At 43.2% G+C, this 25,008-nt stretch overlaps 1 protein-coding gene and 1 long non-coding RNA gene across 4 annotated transcripts in view; one reads left to right on the top strand and one right to left on the bottom strand.

Moving 5' to 3' along the window:
* Positions 1 to 25,008, top strand: part of LOC307207716 — a 32,090-nt gene that overhangs the window by 1,665 nt on the left and 5,417 nt on the right. Inside the window, exons 2-4 of one of the 2 annotated variants that reach the window (XR_013834790.1) lie at positions 5,777 to 5,932; positions 7,154 to 7,298; positions 19,316 to 19,498. This is a non-coding gene — a long non-coding RNA (uncharacterized lncRNA). Of the gene's footprint in view, positions 1 to 5,776; positions 5,933 to 7,153; positions 7,299 to 19,315; positions 19,499 to 25,008 lie in introns of those variants that run through there. The other variant, XR_013834789.1, reaches the window with a different exon arrangement.
* ACSL4 (acyl-CoA synthetase long chain family member 4) overlaps positions 1 to 25,008 on the bottom strand; it is a 79,126-nt gene that overhangs the window by 48,720 nt on the left and 5,398 nt on the right. The window lies entirely within an intron of this gene.

The following is a 25,008-nucleotide window of genomic DNA, read 5'->3' as shown; positions in this document are numbered from 1 at the left end:
GAAAAAGAGGACACATGGCAACCCCCAGGAAATTGCTTCAACTGGCCAGCTAAACCAGGTGAGGGTAGCTGATTGGTCTCAAACCCTCATAAGTTAGTGACTTCCCCTGCATGAGAAGACAGACTCTAGAAGATTGAGCAGACAAAACCAATAGAGGGCCAATGGTCAAGGAGGTTTCTGCATGTGCTGTAGAGAGAAGTGAGGGGCAGATGGGGCTTATCAACCTGGGAAGGTAGTCCATCTAGGAGAATGAAAACTTTGACCCTAAACCTCCTCTGCTTTGTGGGATATCTTTGGAAGAAGAAAATGCTAAGGAGTAAACCCTACACAAATCTAGAGTGGAGTCCCTAAGATGGTTGGATGGCACCTTGTATGCCTCCTTCTGTCAACTCCTGCAGCCAAGCTAGTGCCAACTGTATTGCTATTTATTCCTTTGGACTACATCACTGAGGCTGAGAAGGAGGCAGCCAATAATAATAATAATAATAATAATAATAATAATAATAATTATTTTATTATTGATACCCTTCCCATCTGGCTGGGTTTCCCCAGCCACTCAGCCTAGGACTCCATTCACCCTGTTCAGGCATGTGCCCTGGGGAGGTTCACTTTGGTGCTGCTAACGCAACAGTTTGACTTCACCTCCAGAGGCTCACTCACTGTCTCTTGAGAAAGAGGGATACCAACACAAAACACAATAAAATCATGTAAACTTGATGTCGCCACAACCAATAATTTCTTGAAAACCATGATAAACTAGTGTAAAATCTCAAGCTATTAAACAAAATTATGTTATTCAAAATTATGATGGAAACACAGAATCTTGGATCATAAGATATATTTACTTGGACCACAATCTGGTATTCATTTTCATTGGGAAAAGGCCAGTCTAATTTGGTGTGGCTTACTTCTGGCTAGACATGTATAGGATTTCACTATTAAGTAAGTTCAGTGAAGGAAAGTTTCCCACCCATTCCTCCCCACAGCAGTCCCCTGTGCCGAATCCCTCATGTTTTCATTTATTGCATTTATATCACACCTTTTTCTTGCAAGGAGCTCAAAGATCCCCCTTCCTCTTTTTCTATAGTTCTATTTACCCACTGTAGAAAAAAGAATGCAATAGCTATCCCTGCCCCCCCACCCCAAAGCATGTTTGGGTCAAAAACTGGAATTTGTGTATGTAAAAGGATATAGACTTGGCTCTGGTACTGAATCAGGCATCAGAAATGGGGACTCAGCTGGGTTAGAAACAGCTTAACTAACCAAATGCACCTGTAGCAGTGAATGTTCACATGGGGAAGCCACACAAATAGTGTCACATAGTGACTTTGCATCTTTCCCAGTTAACAATGGATGATCACCAAATGGGTATCAGAGAATGTGAACTGATTAGAGATGCTTTATACATTGTCCAAGTACAGACCCTCCAAGTATCCTTATTTTCCAGAGATGTCCCTAATTTAGAAAAGCCGTCCCAGTTTCTGATTTGATCCTGGAATGTCCCGCTTTTCCTTAGGACATCCCTATTTTCATTGGAGAAATGTTGGAGGGTATGGAATTATCCAACCCCCGAGCCATCTGAAGGCAATCCTGTATAGGGAAGGTTTCTTTAATGTTTTATTATGTTTTTATATATGCTGTAAGCTGCCCAGAATGGCTTGCGCAACCCAATAAGATATGTGGGGTATAAATAGTAAAATTATCATTATGGAATGGGACGTCCCTATTTTCATCAGAGAAATATTGGAGGGTAGGCAAGTAATCAACACAGTACCCAAGTGGAGAGAATATGTATATCGGCCAGTCAGTGCACACACCAATTAATGTTGATACTCATACAGATCAGCAATGCATATGGTGGTTGCATAGGAAGCAGAAACTGCACAGTTAGACTACTGAATAAGGTAACAGCTTTTCTGTGCAACCCTGTTCTTGTTTACTCAGAAGTAAGTTTTACTTTGCTCAGTTGGGCCTATTCTCTAGAACGTGGGTGAGCAGATCTTAGCCTTGTAGGATTAGCGTTGGGGTTTTTGCCTTTTTAAGTTTATCCCTGACATCCACTTCAAGATGCAAAATAGTTGCTCAGTCAGATGGCTATGAAATAGAGTGCTTCTGAACAAATGCTCAGCCCAGGAATTTGAGATCAGTACCAGAACCAAGCTTACAAATACTTTTAGAGAAAAAATCACTTCGGGTTTTCCCCCAAGCATACATTTTCAGCAACCTGAATGTGGAGGCAACCTTATGTGGAGGCAAGCTTTTCAGTTGTTTCTATTGTTAGACAATTGGAAATTGATGTCACCTGAAGATCTACCAGCAGATGCTAATCTTCCTTCTTCCCACCAACATGGACCTAGAAAGTGTGTTTGGATTTCAGCTTTAAGCACGGAGAGAGGCAGGTATGTATTGACAGTTTCAATGACGTTTAAATCAGATCTGTTAGCTTAATATCCAGATTCCTCATTATTAAATCAAAGTCCACGGATGTCTGTTATTTGTATACTGTAATTGCAGCTCAATGCAGTTTAGAAATATAGATCCACTACTTAATCATACAATAAACTTCCTTGTGGGTTATTTTAAAATGTGTGAAATTGAAAAAGGGGGGGGGGAAACCTTTTGCTCATCTTTAAGATTATTTTTTTACGCTAAACTTTCATTTGAGAAGTCACTTAATGAAATTGGTGGTTGAATTCTTTCGTAAACTCAGTAACTTGAGACTCATGAGAAAAGAGTGGGAAATGGAAACTAAAGTGTTGATATAAGAGGAACTAGAAAATGCAGCTAGGACAGATCTTTGTGCTAAAATGCACATTGTAAAAAAAATAATCTAAGTATTTATTTATTCCCATAGACGTTTTCAAATTCTGGATTAGTGGCCTTGTACACACATATGAAATATTGTGTGCTCAATAGACTGGTTTGGCATGCAAATAATTGAAACTTGAACTCTTCCCATGATTTTATCCCCTCAACTTCCAGTTTAAAGACATGACCATATTTGGTGTAGGACTTCAGAACTGATTCTTTGGGGTTGAAGTTACGTACAAGATGTTATCAAATGAAAAGGAAGAACACAGTCAACAAGGCTTTGTTTTTCTGCTGTATATAGCACACAGAGGATGAGGAATCTCTCCCCACCCCCATTTCATCCAATCTGAGATCACAACAGTCACAGTTCCTTTTCTGACTACATAGTAAAAAACAAAACAAAACTGCAGCAAGCTATAGTGGAATTTAGTGATTCATTCAAAATTCGAATGAAGGTCCATTAAAATCAACAGAATGTGATTCTAATTGTTTTGGATGAGTATGCCAAATCCTTGAACTGTTTTGGGAAATACCAAGGCAAAATTGTTAATTGATTCCTAAGGTTTAAGCGCACGTTCCCTGCCTAATCCTTGAATGAAAACCCCACTTTCTACCTCCTCTCCCCTTTCTGTTACAACAGTGGATGGATGTGTAGTCAACATCCAGTTAAATCCTTCCTTATTCTTTCATGTGAGATAGAAATGCAATCTTAGCTTACAAGGCTGCATATTATTAGCATGAGTAGATATGGTTGTCAGATACTGGATTTTTCATACCAGGCTTGCTGGATCATGCCAAGGGCCTGTCTAGTCCAGCATTCTGTTATCACTATGGTCAAATGGATGCTTATGTCAGGCCTGCAAGCAGGATCTGAGCACAAAAACACTCTTCCCATTGCACTTCCAAGCAGCTGGTATTCAATGGCATTCTGCTTTTTTTGCTGCGCAAACTTTTCTCCCTCTTTTGGTTCATTCGCATTTCCATTTGCCCTGTAATTTCTAGGCACGGGTCCAAAAGGTTCTTCCTTTGTCCTGTGTCCAGAAATCATGGGACAAGTGGAAGTGTGGATGAGCCCTTTTTGTGAATAGTTTGTAAATACACCTTTGTTTCGTTTGCTGTTCTGTCATACAAGTGCACTAAAAAAAAAAAAAAAGGCGGACAACTTGTGCATGTAGTACCAGGTTTAACTCCTAGCTCAGCCTTCCTCAGCCTGGTGCTCTCTAGATATTTTTAATTACAACTTCTGTCAGCTCCAACAAATATGGCTATTGTTACAGGATAATAGGAGCTGTAGTACAAAACATTTGAAGGGAACCGATTTCTTCTACTTCTAAGAGTAGTCTCTGGTAAAAAGGCTGGAAAATACATTTTCCTGAAACTTGAATAGCCTCTGCCCAGCAGAGTACACAGCACCGTGCTAGAACTGACTCAGGATAAAGAAATTATGCCACACATATCTGTAATGTGTTCTTCAGAACCTCTTTGTTAACTAAAGAAGCAATCCAGCCTTAATAAGGCAGTGGGTTTCCATGGCCTTAAGTGGAAAGGTGAATTGTACAGTGGTACCTCGGGTTAAGAACTTAATTTGTTCTGGAGGTCTGCTCTTCACCTGAAACTGTTCTTAACCTGAAGTACCACTTTAGCTAATGGGGCCTCCTGCTGCCGCCGCACGATTTCTGTTCTCATCCTGAAGCAAAGTTCTTAACCCGAGGTACTATTTCTGGGTTAGTGGAGTCTGTAACCTGAAGCGTCTGTAACCCGAGGTACCACTGTATTGTTAAAAAACACGGTTCACACATCATTTTTGTTTTGGTTTTTGGCATAATTTTGGCCACAACTTTATTGAATTACAGTATGTGAGTGGTTGCTTAGGCATTGGTTAGCGACCGTCTGTTCCCACTTGGAGGTAGGAACAGAACTGACAACCACACCCGTGTGGAAGTCAGTAAGGGCAAACAATTTTGGGGAGAGAATAAAGCTGGGTGCCAGGCTCTCACCTTTCCCCAAATGCTCCCAGGGGCTCTTGTGTGGCCCTGGCCCCTTGCCAGGGATTCGGACAAAAGCATGGCGAGCCCCTGGATACCTTTAATGGAATACCTTTGCAGAAGCAGCATTGGAGGAGCAGGCACAGCCAACCACATCCCCTCCACCAACCAAATATTAACCAATGCCTAACCACAACCTTACAAGTTGTGATGATTTGCTACGCAGTAGGCAAAACCCAAATGGCACCAGCCAATCAGCCAAATAGTAAAATTCTTCCGGGCCCCCGCTCTAAAGCAGACGCCCCCATGACAAGAAGAAGAAGAAGAAGAAGAAGAAGAAGAAAGAGAAGAAGAAGAAGAAGAGGAGGAGTTTGGATTTGATATCCCGCTTTATCACTACCCTAAGGAGTCTCAAAGCGGCTCACAACCTCCTTTTCCTTCCTCCCCACAACAAACACCCTGTGAGGTGAGTGAGGCTAAGAGACTTCAGAGAAGTGTGACTGGCCCAAGGTCACCCAGCAGCTGCAGGTGGAGGAGCAGGGAAGTGAACCCGGTTCACCAGATTACAAGTCCACCGCTCTTAACCACTACACCACATTGACAAGGCATAGCAAGGTCAGTGTGAACAAACCCTAAAGAAAGGGAGGGTGGGCGAGTAATCCAATGTGCGCAGCGAAAAGAGGAACCTCAACGCTGCGCACAGGGACCTATATAGCACCCCCATCAATCAAATAAAATTGCAACAATAAATTTTCCCCAGCAACATTGGAGGTGCCCAATCAAACTCATGGCCATCCAAACTAACCCGCCCAGCAACAGGGGAAATCATGGTTACTCCCACCACAACACATGCTCTCTATGAAGGAGAACCCGCTTTGGAGAAAACATTTCCATATAGGCACAGAATAGTTAATGTTAAATTGTGGGTGGACATATCAGACGACACAGTGATTCTTCAAACAGCTCTTGTTTATTCAGAGGCCAGAACAGAACTGAACAGCAAACAGCTCAGCTGGCCTGCTTTTATAGGCAGCCGGCTGTCAACATTGTAGCAACAACAACCCAGGGTTTCCCGCTTAAAGTAACCAACGTGGACCTGAGTGAAAACTATATACATGATACTCCTGGTGGCCAGGGTGAGAACTTCAATACATATCAGTTAAAGACGGGAAGGGAGATTTATAATGGAAAGTGACATTGGAGGAACAATTAACCCTACTCGTCCAGCAGACCAGCATATAGGCCCATTTCATTACTGTATAGTGGCCTAAAACCTAGGTAAATTTGTAGCATCATGTCTGCTTTTCCAAGCAGCTCTTTTTGTTATCTTCTTTGTCTAAGGGAACACAATTAAATCAAAGGCAATCAACAAGACTGGCCTTAGAGACGATGTGTCCCTTCGGCTCATTGCCCAGTGTGTGTGTACTGCTCACCCAATCCTAATCTGCCCCTGAGTGAAGCATGCACTTTTCAGATTTATAATGAATTATGCAAAAAATAATATTTATGAAACATTGCAGACCCAAAAAATAAGCCATAAGGATTTCTAGTGCCTTCAACATACTGCCATTTTAATTTTCCCATTTCTATTATTGGCCATCATTTCTATTATTAATGGATGAAGCCTGAAACCCACAAAGTTCCTAGCAGGCCCTAATTTCAATCTGCTGTCTCCTTCCAAAGACTCTAAATGTTTGTCCTGTTTTTATTTCATCTTAGAATGGGTGGGTGGGTGGCTGTGATGGGGATTAACCCATTTATTATATTTTATTCTGTGTTTTTTAGCATGCTTGTGTCATTTTTATTGTATTTTTACTTTGTACATGATTTGGGTTTTTTTTGTAGGGAGAAGTGATCTCTATAAATTTAACAAATCTAACTTTCTAACCTGATGTAGATTTGTTGGCTTTGCTGGTCCATTTTTTTCTTCTTCTCCTACTTCCTCTTTGTTTACTATCTAGCCTATTGAAGCGTTCTGGGAAACGCCTGCACACTATTTTGTAACATTTTAGTTAGACTAATAATGGTATCACCCTAATGTGGATTTTGGATCCCCCCCCCCTTTACAGGCCAGCATAACTACCTCTTGTGTGTGTTTACCAAAGACTATGTAAGCTTTCAAGTTCTGCAAAACTCTCCAGAACGGAAAGGTAGCAAAAGAGAGTGGGCTTACATGTCCACAGGAATAATGATTTGGCCACTTTAGACAGTTAGTGATACAAAACATTTAGTACTTCAGACCCAGTGTAGTGGCCATGATGGCCATGGCAAATATGATTTTAAAGGGGTTTAGATAAATTTATGGAGTGTATGCCTAAAACTCTTATTTTCCATGATAGCTTAAATGTAATTTTCAGGTTCGGCGTACCTCTGGATACTTGTTAGAAGGCATCTGGTGGGGGAGTACTGTTGCCTTCTGACCTTGCTTATGAATATCACAATAGCTGGCTGGATGTCCACAAGCAGTGCTGGAGCAGATGGACCCTTCGCCTTATCTAACAGGTCAGGGCACTTGTTTTTACACAATAGCTAACTGGTCAATAGAATCATAACCCTATGCTTGTATGTGAGATCCAAGCTTAATTTTAAAAGTCATATCCTTGTGCTGTTGCCTATGCCAATGCTGTGGCATTCAGTCTGGATATACTTCTATAATGTATGGTTGAGTTCACTCAGTGATGGTTGGAAAGTACATGCCCGGATATACTCAGTTTATTTTTACTCTGCAACATGTCTACATCTTTCAGACCCGAGTCCTGGTTTGAATACAAGTCATTGCAGGCTACTGCTTTTCCTCTGCAACACTATCACCACAGCTGGTTTCTGTGCCATCAAAATATTCAGGCACATGCTGCTGTATCACAGAGAAAATTGGCTAGTGATGAAATAGATTATTGTGGGGTGAAATGGAAGGCAGGAGGAGACTGAAACACCTCTCCTGTCCACTTCTCTGTTGAAAATGGCACCTTTCCCCCCACTAGCTCTGTCGTGACGTGGGTTCAACCCTTAAAAACAGCTCTGGATACTTTTTTTGGGAACAAACCGTTTCTGCTGGAGATGTCAGGGCACATCAGGAATTTTCTTGATGTATGGCAAGCCTTTGGAGGGGCTGCAAAAGTAGTTGTTTTGCTGATACTGACTAACTCACCTATGCCTCGGGAAACTGTGGAGATGTTTGGGTCTGATATGGCTTTAGGAGAAGCAGAAGCATCAGGGATTGCATGTCGTATAGAAATGTTGTTTTGTAGAAACATTTTATTCTGAATTTTATTTTATTCCGAAAACTTAAAAAAGATCAGGCTGTGACCAACAAAACCCAGACAAATAGATCCAAGCCAGAAGGTCTTCTATCCACTGATGTTACCTTTTGGAAATATATCCTTGACTTACTTCATAACCAAAACAAAAAAAATTCCTTCCAGTAGCACCTTAAAGACCAACTAAGTTAGTTTTTGGTATGAGCTTTCGTGTGCATGCACACTTCTTCAGATACACTGAAACAGAAGTTTCCAGACCCTATTATATAGTGAGAAGGTGGGGAGGGGTATTACTCAGAAGGGTGGTGGGAATGGGTGATTGGCAGATAGCTGTGATGAGCCTGTTGACGACTCTTAACGACTGCAATAGGTCTTACAGGAAAAAGCAAGGGGTGAGAAGGTGAAAAATGGCTTTGTCATGTATAATGAGATAAGAATCCAAGGTCTTTGTTCAGACCAGGACTCTCCATGGTTTTAAGTTTGGTGATAAGTTGCAATTCAGCAGCTTCTCTTTCCAGTCTATTTCTGAAATTCCTTTGTAGTAAAACAGCTACTTTGAGATCTTGTATAGAATGTCCTGGGAGATTGAAGTGTTCTCCTACTGGTTTCTCTGTCTTGTGATTCCTGATGTCTGATTTATGTCCGGACATAAATGGTCTTTAAGGTGCTACTGGAAGGAATTTTTTTTGTTTTGACTATGGCAGACCAACACGGCTACCTATCTGTTACTTCATAACCGTATGGGATAAGTTAAATTATTCATACAAGAACAGAAACTGAGAAATTGTAGTTCCATCAATTGCCGTATAGCAGTTTTGCCGTCACATACCCTTGAAGTCTATTTTTGACTTCTGATTTGGCATGAGTACCATTTCTGTGTGCTTATATGCTTACAATCATGGTGCATTATAAATAGCCAGCAAAACACATATCTGCAGTGGAAGTGCAGCTTTGTAATATGCTTGTATATAACAGCAAACACCAGTTTTAAGCCATGAGATGCCAGTGACCAGCATTAACCTTCGGCCTAGTAGGAATGAATAACTAGCAACAGATATGTCACACTGGGCTGCCAAAGCATGTGTTAAAGACTTGCCTTGCTCTAGATGTCTACAGCATGTCACATAACCAGTGACTGAGAGCAGCAAAGAAGGCTGCAAGAGCATGCCAGTAAATTCTTTAAATACATTTCATCATCTTTCATATCAACATAGATTTCTAGGTAAAGCTAATGACTTTGAACTACTTCTCCGAAGAATCATAAACTTGTAGGAGTTGGAAGGTACCCTGTGAGTCATCTAGCCCAACCCCCTGCAATGAACGAATCTTAACTAAAGCATTCAAGACAGATGACCATCCAGGCACAGTACCACCAGGCAGGTCATGCTCCCCTAAATCCACTTCTGTTGAAAACCAAGTTGCCCAGTCATCTAACATCCTAAGACAGAAGTTCTCTGCATAGTGTCTGGTGTGTCTAAAGCATAGAATACAATGACTTATGCTTAGGATGTCTGTTTACAACATCACTATCATAGAATCATAGAACTGTAGAATTGGAAGGGACCCCAAATAGTCCCACCCCCTGCAATGCAGAAATATCAACTAAAGCATCCATGACAGATGGCCATCCAACCTCTGCTTAAAAACCTCCAAGGAGGGAGAGTCCACCACCTTCCAAGGGAGTCTGTTCCATGGCTGAACAGCTCTTAGCATCAGAAAGTTATAATAATAATAATAATAATAATAATAATAATAATAATAATAATATCTTTATTGTAATTGCCCCCTCTCAGGGACAACGAAATTTACTTGGCTGCCCCATCCACCCAGGTAGGGCACTTCCTGATGTTTAGTTGGAATCTCATTTCTTGTCATTTGAAGCCATTTGTTTGGGTCCTACTCTCAAGCAGGCGAAACTTGCTCCATCTTCTATTAGATATTTGAAGGTGGCTATTGTATCATCCACATATTTGATGAGTAAGCCAGGTGTGTGTCCCCCCCCCCGTCTAATATTTGTGCATCTGGTTCTTCCTGCCTAAGTACAGAACCTTACATTTGTCCTTATTGAAATTCATTTTGTTTGTTTAGGGCCAGTTCTCCAATCTGTTAAGGTCATCTTGAATCCCAATTCTGTCTTCTGCTGCATTAGTTACCCCTCCCCAGGGGTGCAATCTCACCCTCAGGATTGTGGGGGCCCACCGCCATAACACGGATGTGTGACATCACATACACACACCTGCACATAATGTGTGTGATGTCACACACAAGACATGCAACATCACATCATGTTGGGGGAGGGGGGCTCCTCCAAAAATCCAGTGCAACATTGCATGTTGTGCATGTGACATCATACGCACTATGTGCAGGTGTGTGCATGTGACGTCACACATCTGTGTTGCGGCTGATGGTGACTCTTCCTCTCCACAACCAGAGAGGTATCCTTTTCCGTTGGGAGGGGCTCAGACTTGGAGGTAGAGAGACTCTACCTCCATGTCTAAGCCCCACCCAGAAAAGGGTGACTCGCTGGCTGCGGAGGGTGGAACTGAACTGATTCTCGGGGGCTGTGCCGCAGAGGCTGGCTGACTGCCTCTCTCTGGCTTTGCTCATTGACTTTGTGGGTGCCCAAGCACCCACGGCCCACTGAAGTTGGCTCTTATGCCCCTCCCAGCTTAGTATCATCCACATATCTGATGAGTATCCAGGCTGACCTGACAGAATATGCATCCTGCAACTAATTATGGTTATTTGTGCAATTGTGAGCATGAAGTAAAGTCAAAGAATCTCTCATTTAAAGAATCTCCATAGCCCACCTTCTGGAAAGTGCTATCCCGATGCCTTATATTATTTTGGTGATAGTGAATACTGTTCTGACAACCAATGGTGCCTAATTGAAATACTGGATCCAGGTTATGAAACTTCAGACCTGCACCTCCCTTGTTTTCCTGCCCCTCCTACTCTCAAATCTTTTTCAGGAATTGACCCACCAGTAATAGGTGAGAGACAAGCAAAACAGAAATGCAATTTTTTTCTGGATTTTTTGCTTTTTGTTGCACTAGGCAGATTAATATCCTGAGTCAACTCAAGAGGATGTTTCATAAGCTGCCTATGTCTGTTTATTGATTTGCAAGCCTGGGCATCTCAATCCGGCTCTGTTTTTCCCCCCTTTGGTTGTCACCTGGCTAACTAAAAAGGCATTTTTAATTTTTTCTCCTAAAACAATGAGAGCACTGGCAGGTTTCTGCTTGTCTAACATGTTGTAATTAATGATTCAATTCAGACTTTGATCTATTACATCTCTTAGTTTCTTGCCAATTGTAACAAAGGTCAGGAGCTATGGAGTTCATGGTATTTCATCCATATAGCATTGTTATCCATTCACCATGGCAGCTCTGTAGGAATAAGATGGTGAGAGAATTTGAATGCACATGCATTCTTTTGTGATAGAAATGTGTGTGAAGCTAACACCTAGATGTTCTTTAAGATAAAAATAACTCAGATAAAAACCGCTCATATGCATAGTTGTTGTGATTAAAAATGCACAACTCTTTAGCAATATGCAGGCAGCCAGATTCTAAGCATGTTTCTTCAGAAATAAATCCCACCGAGTTCCATTGTATTTGGGACTAAGCTCCTTTGAAGCTACAATAACAATACTGTAGTGGGTTATGTTAGGTGTACCTGTGAACCAAGGTATTCTTAGCTCCTTATGGGACTCAGCTGCATGAGTGTTCCCAGGTAAAGGCTTTCCTGAGTGGCCATCATGCTGAATCAGTTTGTGTTATAACAGCTATCAGGAGCTATGTGGCAAAAAACAATACTATCAAAACTCCACAAAGTCAAGCACTGGTAGCACTAACCCTGCATGGTAGTTGATGGCTAGTGCATGAGATATGTCCTCCTCCCACTTCCTTTTCTAGTTTGATAGTATCTTACGCTGGATTTCTATTCATTTATGTATGTAAAACATTTTACCTCGCTTTTCAGCTTATTGCCTGTTGTCTGCCTGCCCCCCACACCATTCAGGAAAATTGCAATGACATCAGTGCCAGGACAGCAGCTCTGCAGCACTGTCCCACCACACTGGCTACTCCTAAATATCAGCTTTGGACATGACAAGAAGTAGGGACAATAGGAAGTGCAAGCTTGTGACATTTCTTGCCCTCTTTATCCCTGCTTGTCCTCAACAACAGTCATGACACATTGTACTTGCCATCTGCCTCCACTGAGCGGCAACTTGGTGAAGGAAGTTGTCACAGTACAAGTTATACAAAAGGGTTTTTGCATCGGGGTCAGCCGTAATGGATGCAGGCTGATGTTATCCACACTGCAGCTGTGCAGCACAAGTACTTTACGCCTCCGTCATCACAGTATTGTAGCTGCTAAACTTCGTGAACTGAGTCTTTTCGGTTTGGTCAGTAACTTTCTGGACCTTCCACCTTCTTAGGCTTCTACTCAGCAGTGGCAGAAGAAAAATGTAGTGTTCCCACCCCATTCTTCCAGGTTATAACCATCACGGTCACAGCCAGTGTGGTGTAGTGGTTAAGTGCTGTGGACTCGTAATCTGGTGAACCGGGTTTGATTCCCCGCTCCTCCACATGCAGCTGCTGGGTGACCTTGGGCTAGTCACACTTCTTTGAAGTGTCTCAGCCCCACTCACCTCACAGAGTGTTTGTTGTGCGGGAGGAAGGGAAAGGAGAATGAATGAGACTCCTTCGGGTAGTGATAAAGTGGAATATCAAACCAAAACTCTCCTTCTTCCTTCTTCCTTCTTCACTCACCTTCAGTCACAAAGTAGTTTTTTAAAAAGTCACTTAAGATTACATTGCTGAGTTTTGATGCTTAAAGCAAGGATGAGGAGTTTAAGGCCCTCCCAAGGCAGTTGGATTATAACGTCCATCAGCCCCAGCTGGTGATGGTGGGAGCTGTAGTCCAAAAACATCTCCAGGGCCGCAGATTCCCCATCCCTGTCCTAAGGCATGTATAGTCATCAGAGGCATGGACAGCAACAGCAGAAAGGCCTGCAAATTGCATAAAGACAGACCTAGCCTTTTATCAGCCTCTTGTGTGCTGTGCTCTTGCCTGATCCCTGGCTCAAAAGACTAGAGGCACACCCATACCCAAGCACAGGGAACAGTGCACACTCTGTTGGATGCAAAACATGACACAAGCTCACACCTAGGACCTTTATTTGTGGCATCTTTAAGTACATAGCTAGCCACCACCCAGGTATGTGCCACTTCTTTGATGAGAGTATTAGGAACATGTTAGGCCACTATCAGAACCAGTGGCCCTCCATACGTTGCTGCATCATAGCTTCCATGCACCATCCCTGCTTATTAGCCAAGGTTTCTTAGCCATTTCTGCACTTTTCTTTCCTGCTGCCACCCCACCCATCATGTATAAATTTCACAATTGAAATCTAAGCCTATACCTGTTTCACCCATTGGATTTATCAGAAAATAGCCATAGGAGTATTTTTCTTTTATTATTTTTGTGCCCTGTGAAGCTCTTTTATTAAGTTTTTAGGATGTTTCTCAGCAGATTATTCCTTATAGGCAGACCAAACATACTCTCTTGTCTATTTTACCTTAGCCTGAAGGAACAATACAGGGTCTGTACAGTTGCGCGGAATGAAAGGCACTCTTTATTCAGCAGATAACCACTACTTCGTGTTTAAAGTAATTAAAGTGACAGTTATACTAAATGTCCTTGTACTTATTCCTAGTACAAAGTGGTCCATATTTTGACTTTTGGGAATGCTTTGTTATAATTTTTTGTGGGCACGCACGCACACGCACACATGTCCATGATAAGATCCCACTTTACAGGCTTCAACCCATCTTTAATGAATCCCTCTGTCATCCTGGTTCTGTCTCCTAAGCTGAGTTCTTTGCCCTCTTGGGAGGCATGGATGGGGACCTCAGCAGTGGAGAATGGTGGACTCAGATGATCAAGATCGATGCTTGAGATGGGCTGCGCCATTCTGACTCTTTATAATTTGAGCAGAAGTGATTGCATTTGTGAACACATTTGCTCTGAATGTTTGTTCCATCCCTATCACAAAAAAGGTCTTCCCTTGCCACCAAAAATTGTAGGTGGCAGGCAAGTTTCCAGGGGAGACAATGCCTCTCTGTGGTCTTTGCATAACCCTAGAGTGCCTCTTCCCAACCTCCATTGACCTAATCTCTGAAGGCAGATGCATCTGGAGAGGGACCTCTGATGATAAATCTGATGCACTGGCAATCTTGTGCCTTGGCGTCCTTTCCTCCAGAGATCTTTTATTATTGAGCCTACTTAGATATGTAACACAGCTTATTTTATTGACTGGATGATTTTATTGATTGACCTTCTTTTCCTCCCGAAGAAATACACTGTGGAACAGTTAAAACATGCTGGGAACAATTGAGTTAAAAACATTCTAAAAGCAGCTACAGTTAAAAACGTTATTCTATCCAATGATCTTTAGTTTGCTAGGAACAGTATTCTTCAGCAACAAGAATAAACTTTGCCTCCAGTTCAGAATATAAAGAGCTGTATAGTTAGTAATGATAAAGATATTCTACTCCTTAATAGAATGTCTATTAAGAGGATATCAAGAATATCAAGAGGGAGGTAGCAGCAGACTTAGGTAAACCTCAGGGTTTGCAGAAGTACCAAAAAACTTAGGGGGGAGGGGAACTCATGTGTGAAATCCCTTCAATGAAGACCGAGCATACCCAGTGGCCATGGAATGCTGGAGGAGTTGGCACGAAACCTCCAAGGGCGACGGTTAATAGAACGGAATATCCTGGAACAGAGCAGAGTTCCGGACAGCCAGCTAGGAACAAAACTCCACAACACTTGCATTATTTTTTGTCATGTTGAAATTCATTGTATTTGTCATAATTTAAAGCCACAAGGGATAAAAACGAATAAAAATACAAAAATACAATAGTAGGACAACTATGAATTAAAGGTCATTTCTTCAGTATTTTAGAAGAATTACAAAATAGAATCAGTGAAAGCCTCTCATTCAGGTACTTGTCGCTTCCATTGTCTTTACAAAGCAAGTTTATTTCAGTAGCTCCTTATCAGGCAATCTATTTCCATATTGGTGACGGCAGCATATTTCTGAACAGTTGGTTCTTGTTGCTGCGGACAAGAAAAATATGCAGGCTGGGAGGCACAAATTGTGCTGCTCTTGTTCTCTTCTTACCAAGAGATTCGTACCACCCTCCCTCAGTGAAATAAATTATCCTTGAGTCAGCACTACCATCCCAGAGGAGAGTTTCTCCCCCACCGCTTCCCAGACGGGACATAATAATCTATCATTCATTGTCTTGTTGAGGAAGGCTAACAAAGCGGCTGCCTTGAATTCATGCAACTGGAGCATTACGCATTCCTGTGCCTTTAAGATGAAAGCGGTTGCTATGGCTGCAGTGACGTGGTGCCACTGATGGAAGGAAATCCATGAGTGTGTGTGTTGTCTTTGACAATTCATATGAGAAGTTGCATTGCTGGCTAATCCTACAAGAGAAAACAATGAGGGGTCTAAGATGACATTGGAGCTGACAATTCAGATAAACCTTCATTAGCCCAAGAGAGGGTCCTCTTTTTTAGAAGGGCGGGAAGCCTACCCCCCAAAAAAAACAACCCACCCCTCCAACGTTTCACAGGTGAAAATAGGCACACACTTGTAACAACCCCATTCTCATGTCAACAATTATTTCCTGAGGCTTTGAATCACCACCATCATAATTTTGCTGAAGGATAATAATCTGTTTTGTGTTCATTTGCACTTCCTAGCCTGTCCTGTGCTCAGGGGTGCAGCTAGGTAACCTTAGACCCTGGACTTACTGGTCTTACAGGTGAGTAGAGTCTGCATCTGGTAAGAGCATTAATATGGCATGTGGGAGGAGGTAGCAGACATTTAAAGTGGGCTCTGTTAGGTGCTACACAGTTTTCAAATTTCATACCATGGCCAATTCCACATCTCTAGAATATAAAACTCTATTGTTATTCTTCCTTGATAGGAAGAAAACACAGGAAATGATGCAGTTTTTAGATGTGCAAAGCTGGATATTAGTTTAAGGTGGTATGCTAGCCTAATGAAGAGTTCTAGAGAACTTGAAAGCTTGCATACTATCTTGTGACATTTTTGGTTGGCTACAATAATGGTAGGGATGCAGGTGGCGCTGTGGTCTAAACCACAGAGCCTAGGGCTTGCCGATTGGAAGGTCGGTGGTTTGAATCCCTGCAATGGGGTGAGCTCCCATTGCTTGGTCCCAGCTCCTGCCAACCTAGCAGTTCAAAAGCACGTCAAAGTGCAAGTAGATAAATAGGTACCACTCTGGCGGGAAGGTAAACGGCGTTTCCGTGCACTGCTCTGGTTTGCCAGAAGCGGCTTAGTCATGCTGGCCACATGACCCAGAAGCTGTACGCCGGCTCCCTCGGCCAATAAAGCGAGATGAGCGCCGCAATCCCAGAGTCCGCGACTGGACCTAATGGTCAGGGGTCTCTTTACCTTTTACAATAATGGTAGCCAAAGTCCTAATGAGGAGTTGTTGTTAATGAATTTCCTTACTGTTAAGCTGAGAGAGACCTCTGTTTGAAACCCGGGAGAGCCACTTTGTTTCAGTAGACAATACAGTTAGATGGACCAATTTATGTCTCAACGTAAGCCAGCTTCCTAGATTCCTATAGTTCAGTTGGTAGAGCATAAGACTCTTAATCTCAGGATTGAGATTAACCCCACATTGCAGGGGGTTGGACCCTCATAGTCCCTTCCAACTCTACAATACTATGGTTCTGTGGTTGCTAATTGCTGGAGACATTGTGGTGACTATGAATGAACATGCACCTGAGGAAGTTTTTCCCCTTGCAATCAAACAGTATATAAATGTAAAGAATTAAAAAATAAAATAAAAGGTTGCTTCCCTGATTCCCAAAGTTCACTACCTCTGCCAAAATTAGGTTTGAAAGAAGTCTTCTACTGCAGTAAATAAAGTCAGTTGTGCTGTGTATTTGGTTGCATTTTGTGTGTGGCACCCATGATAGTTTCTCCAGTTTGCAAATTTGTGCACAAGCCCAAAAAGCTAAAAACGATAGTCAAAGCATAATGCATTTGGGGTTTCTGATTACCTGATTACCTGATTATGTTCCTCTATGGTGTTCTGTAGCCAAGCCTGCCTTCCACTCAGCTTCTTTGAATGAGAATTGTTGTGTGCCCAAGGAACATAAATTCACACCTGTTGCTATTCCATTTCTCCCAACCCTTCCGTTATGCGGTATATGAATGCAGGCACTGTTCCTGTCCCAGCAGCTGGGGGCTCTGACTACTGCTCCCTATAGGTCATTAAAGATTAACTTTTAATGAGAAACTAACACTTTCAATGTCAGTTTGGAGGGTATGAAAATAAGCAAATGCCAATCAGGCACATTGGTGTCCCTTGTTCCTCAGCCTCTCCCATTTTTATTTTCTTTCTGCTGCTTGTTTCTCTCATCTTCACCTCCCCTCTCTCTATTGACATTTGTTAGACTGTAAGGTCTTTGGGGCACAAAGCTGTTCTTTCTCCCTTCTCTGCAAGGGCCCAAACAGTCATGATATTAGATCTATGAATGCATCTAGAAGTTCTGGTCTCCCACCTCTTTTAACGGCAGTAGCCAAAGGGGAACCCAAGCAGGATCTGGACTGCAGTGTGTAGGAAGTGAAGATTACCAGGGCCTCTGCTGTCTTAAATCTTCAACAGAGATGTGTGGCATGGAGCTTGGGAGAGATGTAAGCCCCCACCTTGAGAATTCTAGGGACATACCATAGCTGAGTGTCAGTAGAGCATATGCTGTGCATGAGAAGGCATCAGGTTCAATCCTTGTCATCAAGTTAGTGGAAAGTGTGAAAAAACATGCCTGAGACCCTGGAAGGCCACTACCAACTAGAATAGGCAATGCTGAGCTATGGCTTATCTACATTTACCTTCTTTCTTTCTTTGGCCCCATGAAGTCCCACTCTTTAGTCTTTAATCAGAGCAAATGTCAATTTAGGTTTTCTGTAGGTTGCTGTTTGTTCTGATTAGACTTTAAAGGGCAGGGGCTTTTGTGGGGAAAGCTGTGGAGCAAAAAGAAAGGGAATGCCCAGACATGGAGCTCTAAATCGCAGACCATGCCTTGAAAGAGCAGAGGGAAGGTAAGTATGGATAATCCCCTAGATGGACGCACAGTCCAATTTGACTTAAGGCAGCTCCCTGTGTTCCTGGGCTAAGTTCCTCATAGATCTAAGTAAGACTGTAGCAAGGCCTAAGGGATGACAGGAGAAAAAAGATCTATCTTTCAGAATAATGGACACCTTGCTTTGTTAAATAGTTCTGTACCACTCCTAGACTCTAGTAGGACTGAGATACCCTTAATTGCTAATTGCGAGTGCAGAGCTAGTGTGGCTCAGGTTGGGGCTTGAAGGTGGAAAACCCAGTTTAAAATCTCTTCTCAAACATGAAGCTCCCTAGAAAGCCTTGGGCAAACCACCGTATCTCATCTTAACTGACTCACACAAGCATAGAACCCACAAAAATTATACTACATCATCATCACATGCACACACCAAAAACAACAACCAACACTCACACCTTACAAAGTCCAGATAATCCAGACCCATAGATGCACCACACCCCAGCTCCAAGTGCTTGCTTCAGCTTGCTATCCCAGTCAGGAATGGCAGAGGCAGGTGGGCTGCACTTGGAAGTGAGTAAAAACAAGCAAAGGGGGAACATTTTCAGATAGTGGCAGAGCAGTGACAGTACTGGGTGGGCAGCTGCAACAGTGGCTGAAGGGCCATTACTGAGTTATGGCTTCTGGTGACAAAGGGACTTGCCACTCTCACTTGGAAAGTCAATTGGCAGCAGTTAAGCTCACTGTGCAGCCTCAGGTCATTCAACTGTGTGGGTGGAGAGTGCATTTTCACGCTTTGGCACAGCAGACCAAAAATATGTTTTAAAAACAAAGGAGCTGAAAGTGAAACAAAGGAAAAGGTCTTGCCCTTTGCTTTTCTGGCAAGAAGCCAGAAAGCAAAGCAAAAAATGAACTGGCTGGTTTCCCTTGTCATTATTGTCTGCTCAGTTTTCCAAGCACCATAGCACCTGCTGCGTTGGTAACAGCACTCACAGTGCTGTTCTAAAGCCAGGCGGCTGAGGGTAGCTAACCATGGCTGCAACAATCTACCTACCTGTTAAGTTGTGGGTGAACATATCAGACAACACAGCGATTCTTCAAACAGCTCTTGTTTATTCACAGGCCAGAACAGAACTGAACAGCAAACAGCTCAGCCGGCCTGCTTTTATAGGCAGCCGGCTGTCAACATTGTAGCAACAACAACACAGGGTTTCCCACCTAAAGTAACTGACGTGTGGACCTGAGTGAAAACTATATACACAATACTCCTGGTGGCCAGGGTGAGAACTTCAATACATAACACTACCGGTAAAAAGGTAAAGGTAAAGGTACCCCTGCCCGTACGGGCCAGTCTTGACAGACTCTGGGGTTGTGCGCCCATCTCACTTAAGAGGCCAGGGGCCAGCGCTGTCCGGAGACACTTCCGGGTCACGTGGCCAGCGTGACATCGCTGCTCTGGCGAGCCAGAGCCGCACACGGAAACGCCGTTTACCTTCCCGCTGGTAAGCGGTCCCTATTTATCTACTTGCACCCGGAGGTGCTTTCGAACTGCTAGGTTGGCAGGCGCTGGGACCGAGCAGCGGGAGCGCACCCCGCCGCAGGGATTCGAACCGCCGACCTTTCGATCGGCAAGTCCTAGGTGCTGAGGCTTTAACCCACAGCGCCACCTGCGTCCCAATTAACACTACCGGTACTTTCCTGCAAATATGCCCCATTGAACTCAATGAGACGTACCTCAGCAGGTAAACCAAAGACTGGGATAGCCAGTCTTGAGTCATTTTGCTGCCTGAAGCTAAGGACAAAATCATGCAACTGTCCATTCCTCATACATAAGCCAGTCAGACTGGCACTTGAATCTTACTTCACTACTGAGGCAGGATCCTGAGGGCAGCAGATTAGCTTGGGTGATAGCAAAGCAAACTGCAGCACTCCTTGTTCCACAGCCCTCAGCACCTGCCCCCTGACTGATGCTGCCACTTTGCTTAATGAGAGTAGCCAGCAAAAAGAACGTAAGTTTACCCTGCCAGGATGTCCTTAGAACCTGGAACAATCCACAAGATTATCTTTTCAAAAAATAGTATCGTGAATGAAACAGAAGCTTTAAAACCCAATACGCCAGGATTTTTATATTTTAGCCCGCAGTAAACAAAAATTTTATCTGTGGTTACCTTAATTTATTTAATAATTAATCAAATGGCTTAATAATCTTTATTTCTTATTCCCCCCCCCCAACAAAGTACAACCCCTAAACATGGCACACAAGCAAGGGACAGAGGGCAATAACACAAAATCCTTTTGCTCACTGCTCTCTCTCCACTACAAATCTGACTCCCTTTGTCTCTGTCTCTGTCTCTGTCTCTTACACACAGTGTCATTTCCTGGATTGGATTCCACTGTTATGGAAACAACTCTTTCATTCTCTAAGAGATTTCAGAAGGTGTGAGGGAGGCCCACACTGTTCTGGGAAACTGGAAAGAGAGGTCAGAGGCATGTACAAATGAGAACAGCAGAGTGCTTTTCTCATTCATCCAGTCTTCCCCACCCCCTTCCTGTCTGTACTGCAAGCCATTAGGCAATTGAGGTTTCCTCCTGCGCTTCCTGAAATATTTTTGGAAGGCAGTAGATAGAAGACAGAAATTTGCTAGCAAGCATCTGAGGACATCCTTTCTCTATTACTGTATTGGTGTTGCATCACTAATCGGTAAGCCCAGGGGTAGGCAACCTAAGGCCCGGGGGCTGGATGCGGCCTAGTCACCTTCTCAATCCGGCCCACAGATGGTCCAGGAATCAGCGTGTTTTTACATGAGTAGAATGTGTGCTTTTATTTAAAATGCCTCTCTGGGTTATTTCTGGAGCGTAGGAATTCGTTCATTTCACCCCCAAAAATATAGTCTGGCCCACCACTGTCTGAGGGACAGTGGACCAGCCCACAGCTGAAAAAGGTTGCTGACCCCTGGGTAAGCCCTTGCCCAAAGTATCTTGAGGTTTGTCCGCTGAGGTGAGGAGAGTTCTGCTCAGAGGACAAGACCCCCTACCATCAGCCTCACTGATGTGGTCCAAAGGAAAGCCAGGCAATTTCTTTGGCACCAGCTTGGTTGCAGGAGTTGCTTGAAGCAGACGTACAATGTGCCACCCACTCTTAGGGACTCCACTCTGATTTGTGTAGGGTTTATTCCTTTGCCTTTTCTTGTCCTGAAGATATTCTGCAAGGCAGCAAAGGTTTAGGATCAGAGTTTTTCTTCTTGTATATGGGCTCCCTTTCCAGGTTGATGAGCCCTGGTAAACATGCTTAACACTGCACTGCAAGTTTGGATGGATTGTATTCATGATGTACCAGATATGTTTTAAGGATTTACCATCCAAATGCCATCAACTACAAATTCACCTGAGGCACAACAGCTGCACTTGACTCCTTCTTTTTGGCCGTTGGATAGTAAAACAGCATCAGTCCATGGAGGACAACAAGAGTAAAAAGCACATCACCTGACAGAGGACCACACAGTTGCTGCAGCTGGGGGATGAGCTAGGATGAAAGCCAATGGGAGCTGCCACAACAACCTAATGTTAACGGAGGCGGGGGGAGAGATGCTGCTTCCAAGGTACATTAAGTGTTGGAGGAGAGAGAAGCAACAACAACGTAATTATATGTTAGTAATTTTAGGTAAGCTGCCTTGAGGATCCTTCTGGATCAAAAACCAAGACGAAAATAAAATAAAATATATAATACCTTCAGGCAATTTTAGTAATTAATATAGCAGCAATCATCTCAGGAAACATTCTCTGAGGGCTCCTGAATCACAGTAAAAATAGAAGCATAGCATAGTGTTGTTTCAGTATTATAGGAAACTACAATTTGAAATACTAAGAATTACAATAATTACATTGCTATTAGTGACTCTAAGAAAGCTTACTCAATACTTAATTGGCAAAAAAATTATTTGTTTCTGAAGCCTTTGGAGTCATTTCAAGGCAATGCAAATTACTGTTTTATGTTCATTGGAGATGAGTGCATTATTTTTAGTGCTACAAATAGAAATAACAGCTGTCATTTACACAGCCCAGCCCCTTGCAAAGTAGTTGAAAGACACACCAAAGCAGCAGCAGCAGCAGCAGCAACAACAACACAATAATAGCAGACAAGCCAAGAATATGTTGAGTCTGCCACTTCTGTTTTCATTTTTTGAAAGCTGCACAACTGGAAGCCTGGACAAAGCAACCCAAATTGGAGTGTGCCATCAGATAGTGTAAGGATGGTGTGCCCAATATCACCTCTTGTATTATGGGGACAGCTTAGCATATGTCAGTCCTGCCAGCCCTCCTGTCATCTGAATAAATAGACATAGGAGTGATACATACTAGGAAGCCTGGAGGTTTGGGTGAATGGAAGGATCACATCCAGTGTGGCTCCCAGTGTGTTTCTGGGCACAAATCAAAATATTGACTTAATAAAGATGTATTCCTCATGCTCTGGACTCATTTGGTTACTTCTCCATTGCCTTGCCCAAAAGAGCTATGTTGGGCAAGATCCAAGAAGGAAGTCAGATAGACAGCCGCAAGCACCTTGTCCAGATCTGTAGGCCTCAAAAACCAGAACTGATCCCATGTAGGAAGTGGATCTGCAGAAAAACCTCGCAGCATTAGCTTGTAAGGTACAGATTCTTGGCAGCAGAGCACAGTGGTTTAGGACGCACATGGAGAATTTGGGATAAAGAAAAGGTTTATCCTGATCATTAGAGTCTTAACTTGAAACTAATTGTTTCATAATGTAATTTTAAAAGCTATTCTCCATAATACCAGATTTAAAAGTTTAGTGCAAGAAAACCATACTAAGCACCTTTGGAGGGCGACACTAATGCTAATTGAGCTTGATAATCTTGTAAATCTCGCTCGTTAGTGTTGAACAAATCTTTAGCTACACACCAACCCTTTTCTGTATTAGCCTAGACCATAAAGAGAGAGAAAATATACTAAGGGCTCATTCACACTTTGCTCCACACTTTCTAGGCATAGGTCTGTGTTTTCCAGACCCCTGTCCAGCTGGTTTCTTTCCCCCCATTTTTCTTTTGGTCCTGGCACCTCCCCTGGGAAAACCCATGCTTTACCACTGAAATACATTATACGCTTTATACCCCATATATGCACACTCAACCACTTTGATCTGTGGCACTGCACTGTTACTCATTTCACATTTATAATAACTCATCTTTTAATGGCAGCACCTACACTTTGGAACTCCCTGCCTTTTGACACCAGGCATGTTCCTTCACTGTACCCTTTTTGGCACCTTCTAAAAACATTTTTGTTTAGACAAGCCTACCCAGATATCTAGAATGCTGATTTGGGTGCCAATATGCTTTTGATTGTTTTAAAATGTTGCTTTTACTGATAATATCACTGCTTTATCCTTTTGTAAACTGCTCTGTGTTTGTGTGAAACAACCAAGCGGTGCATAAATTCTATGAAATAAATAAAATAACTGTTGAGGGTGATCATTGTAATTAGCATTGTGTCCAAGGGGCCCCCATTACCCACTTCAAATACATAAGACTACAGAAGAAGCCTGGTGTGGTGTGGTGTGGCTCATATGCCCCTGTGGCCAGGCTAGGAATGTGAGAGCAGGCAGGCTTTCGCTGATAAAACAGCAACTAGCCACAATGTGTAATATGGGAATGCTGGATGTAATTGGTGAATCAACCCACCCACAGGTATAGTTGGGTTTCTGTGTTTAGTGCTTCCAGTAACTGAGAAGCAATTGCAGAAACTGCAGCTGGGCCATACATTCTTCTGGACCTGTTTTGCAGAATCTGTTGCTGTGGACTGGTATTCAGATTTCTGGAATGCTTCCTTTCTACTTGAACATACTTATATACTCCCAGAGACCACACATCATTGCACTCCAGACCCAAATGGGCCACTGAAAAAGTCTGGCTCCTTAACACCACTATAATCTGAGGGGTCCTGGCCAGTTGGAAAGAAACCTTTGCCAATCTGATTTCTTCCAGATGTTCCCACCAGCTCCTACCTTTTAAATCAGGGGTGGGGAACTTCTGGCATGTGAGCCAATGTTGGCCTGTTGGCCTCCCCAATTTGGCCCACTAGGCTGTTTTGGTCAAGCTGTGCCTGCCTACCCTGCACCAGACATCATATTGGACATCCTGCTGGAGAGTGGGTTAAGCCACTATGCTGCTTGGGCTTGCCGATCAAAAGATTGGTGGTTCGAATCCCTGGGACGGGGTGAGTTCCCATTGTTCAGTCCCAGCTCCTGCCAAACTAGCAGTTCGAAAGCACGTCAAAGTGCAAGTAGATAAATAGGTACCACTCCATTTCCACGTGCTGCTCTGGTTTTGCCAGAAGCAGCTTAGTCATGCTGGCCACATGACCTGGAAAAACTGTCTGCGGAAGCAGACGAACGCCAGCTCCCTTGCCCTTTAAAGCAAGATGAGCGCCACAACCCCAGAGTTGTTCGCGACTGGACTTAATTGTCAGGGGTCCCTTTACCTTTTTACTGGAGAGACCTTTAGTGGATGTTCTCTGAAGCACCTCCCTCCCTTTATTAAAGCTCACTGGAGCAACCTTTAATGGGGGGGGGTGCTTTAGAGAGTGGTTTGCCTCTCTGAAGCATTTCCCCCTCCCTATCTTTAACATCACTCCAGCAAAATATTTTCAGGTGGTCAGTGTCTGTCAGTCATGTGATCTGGTAATGTCATGCAACTGACAAGTGGGTAGCCCTGCCCACCTGTCAAATTTGGCCAGTGAGGCTGATCCTGATAAGGATCTGGCCCGTGGAGCCAAAAAGGTTCCCTGTCCTTTTTAAC

The sequence above is a fragment of the Podarcis cretensis genome, assembly GCF_951804945.1.
Source record: "Podarcis cretensis genome assembly, chromosome: Z".
In the NCBI taxonomy this organism is placed as follows: Eukaryota; Metazoa; Chordata; class Lepidosauria; order Squamata; family Lacertidae; genus Podarcis; species Podarcis cretensis.
Note: the sequence above shows the minus strand (reverse complement) of the source record. Positions and strands in the feature narration are given on the sequence as shown.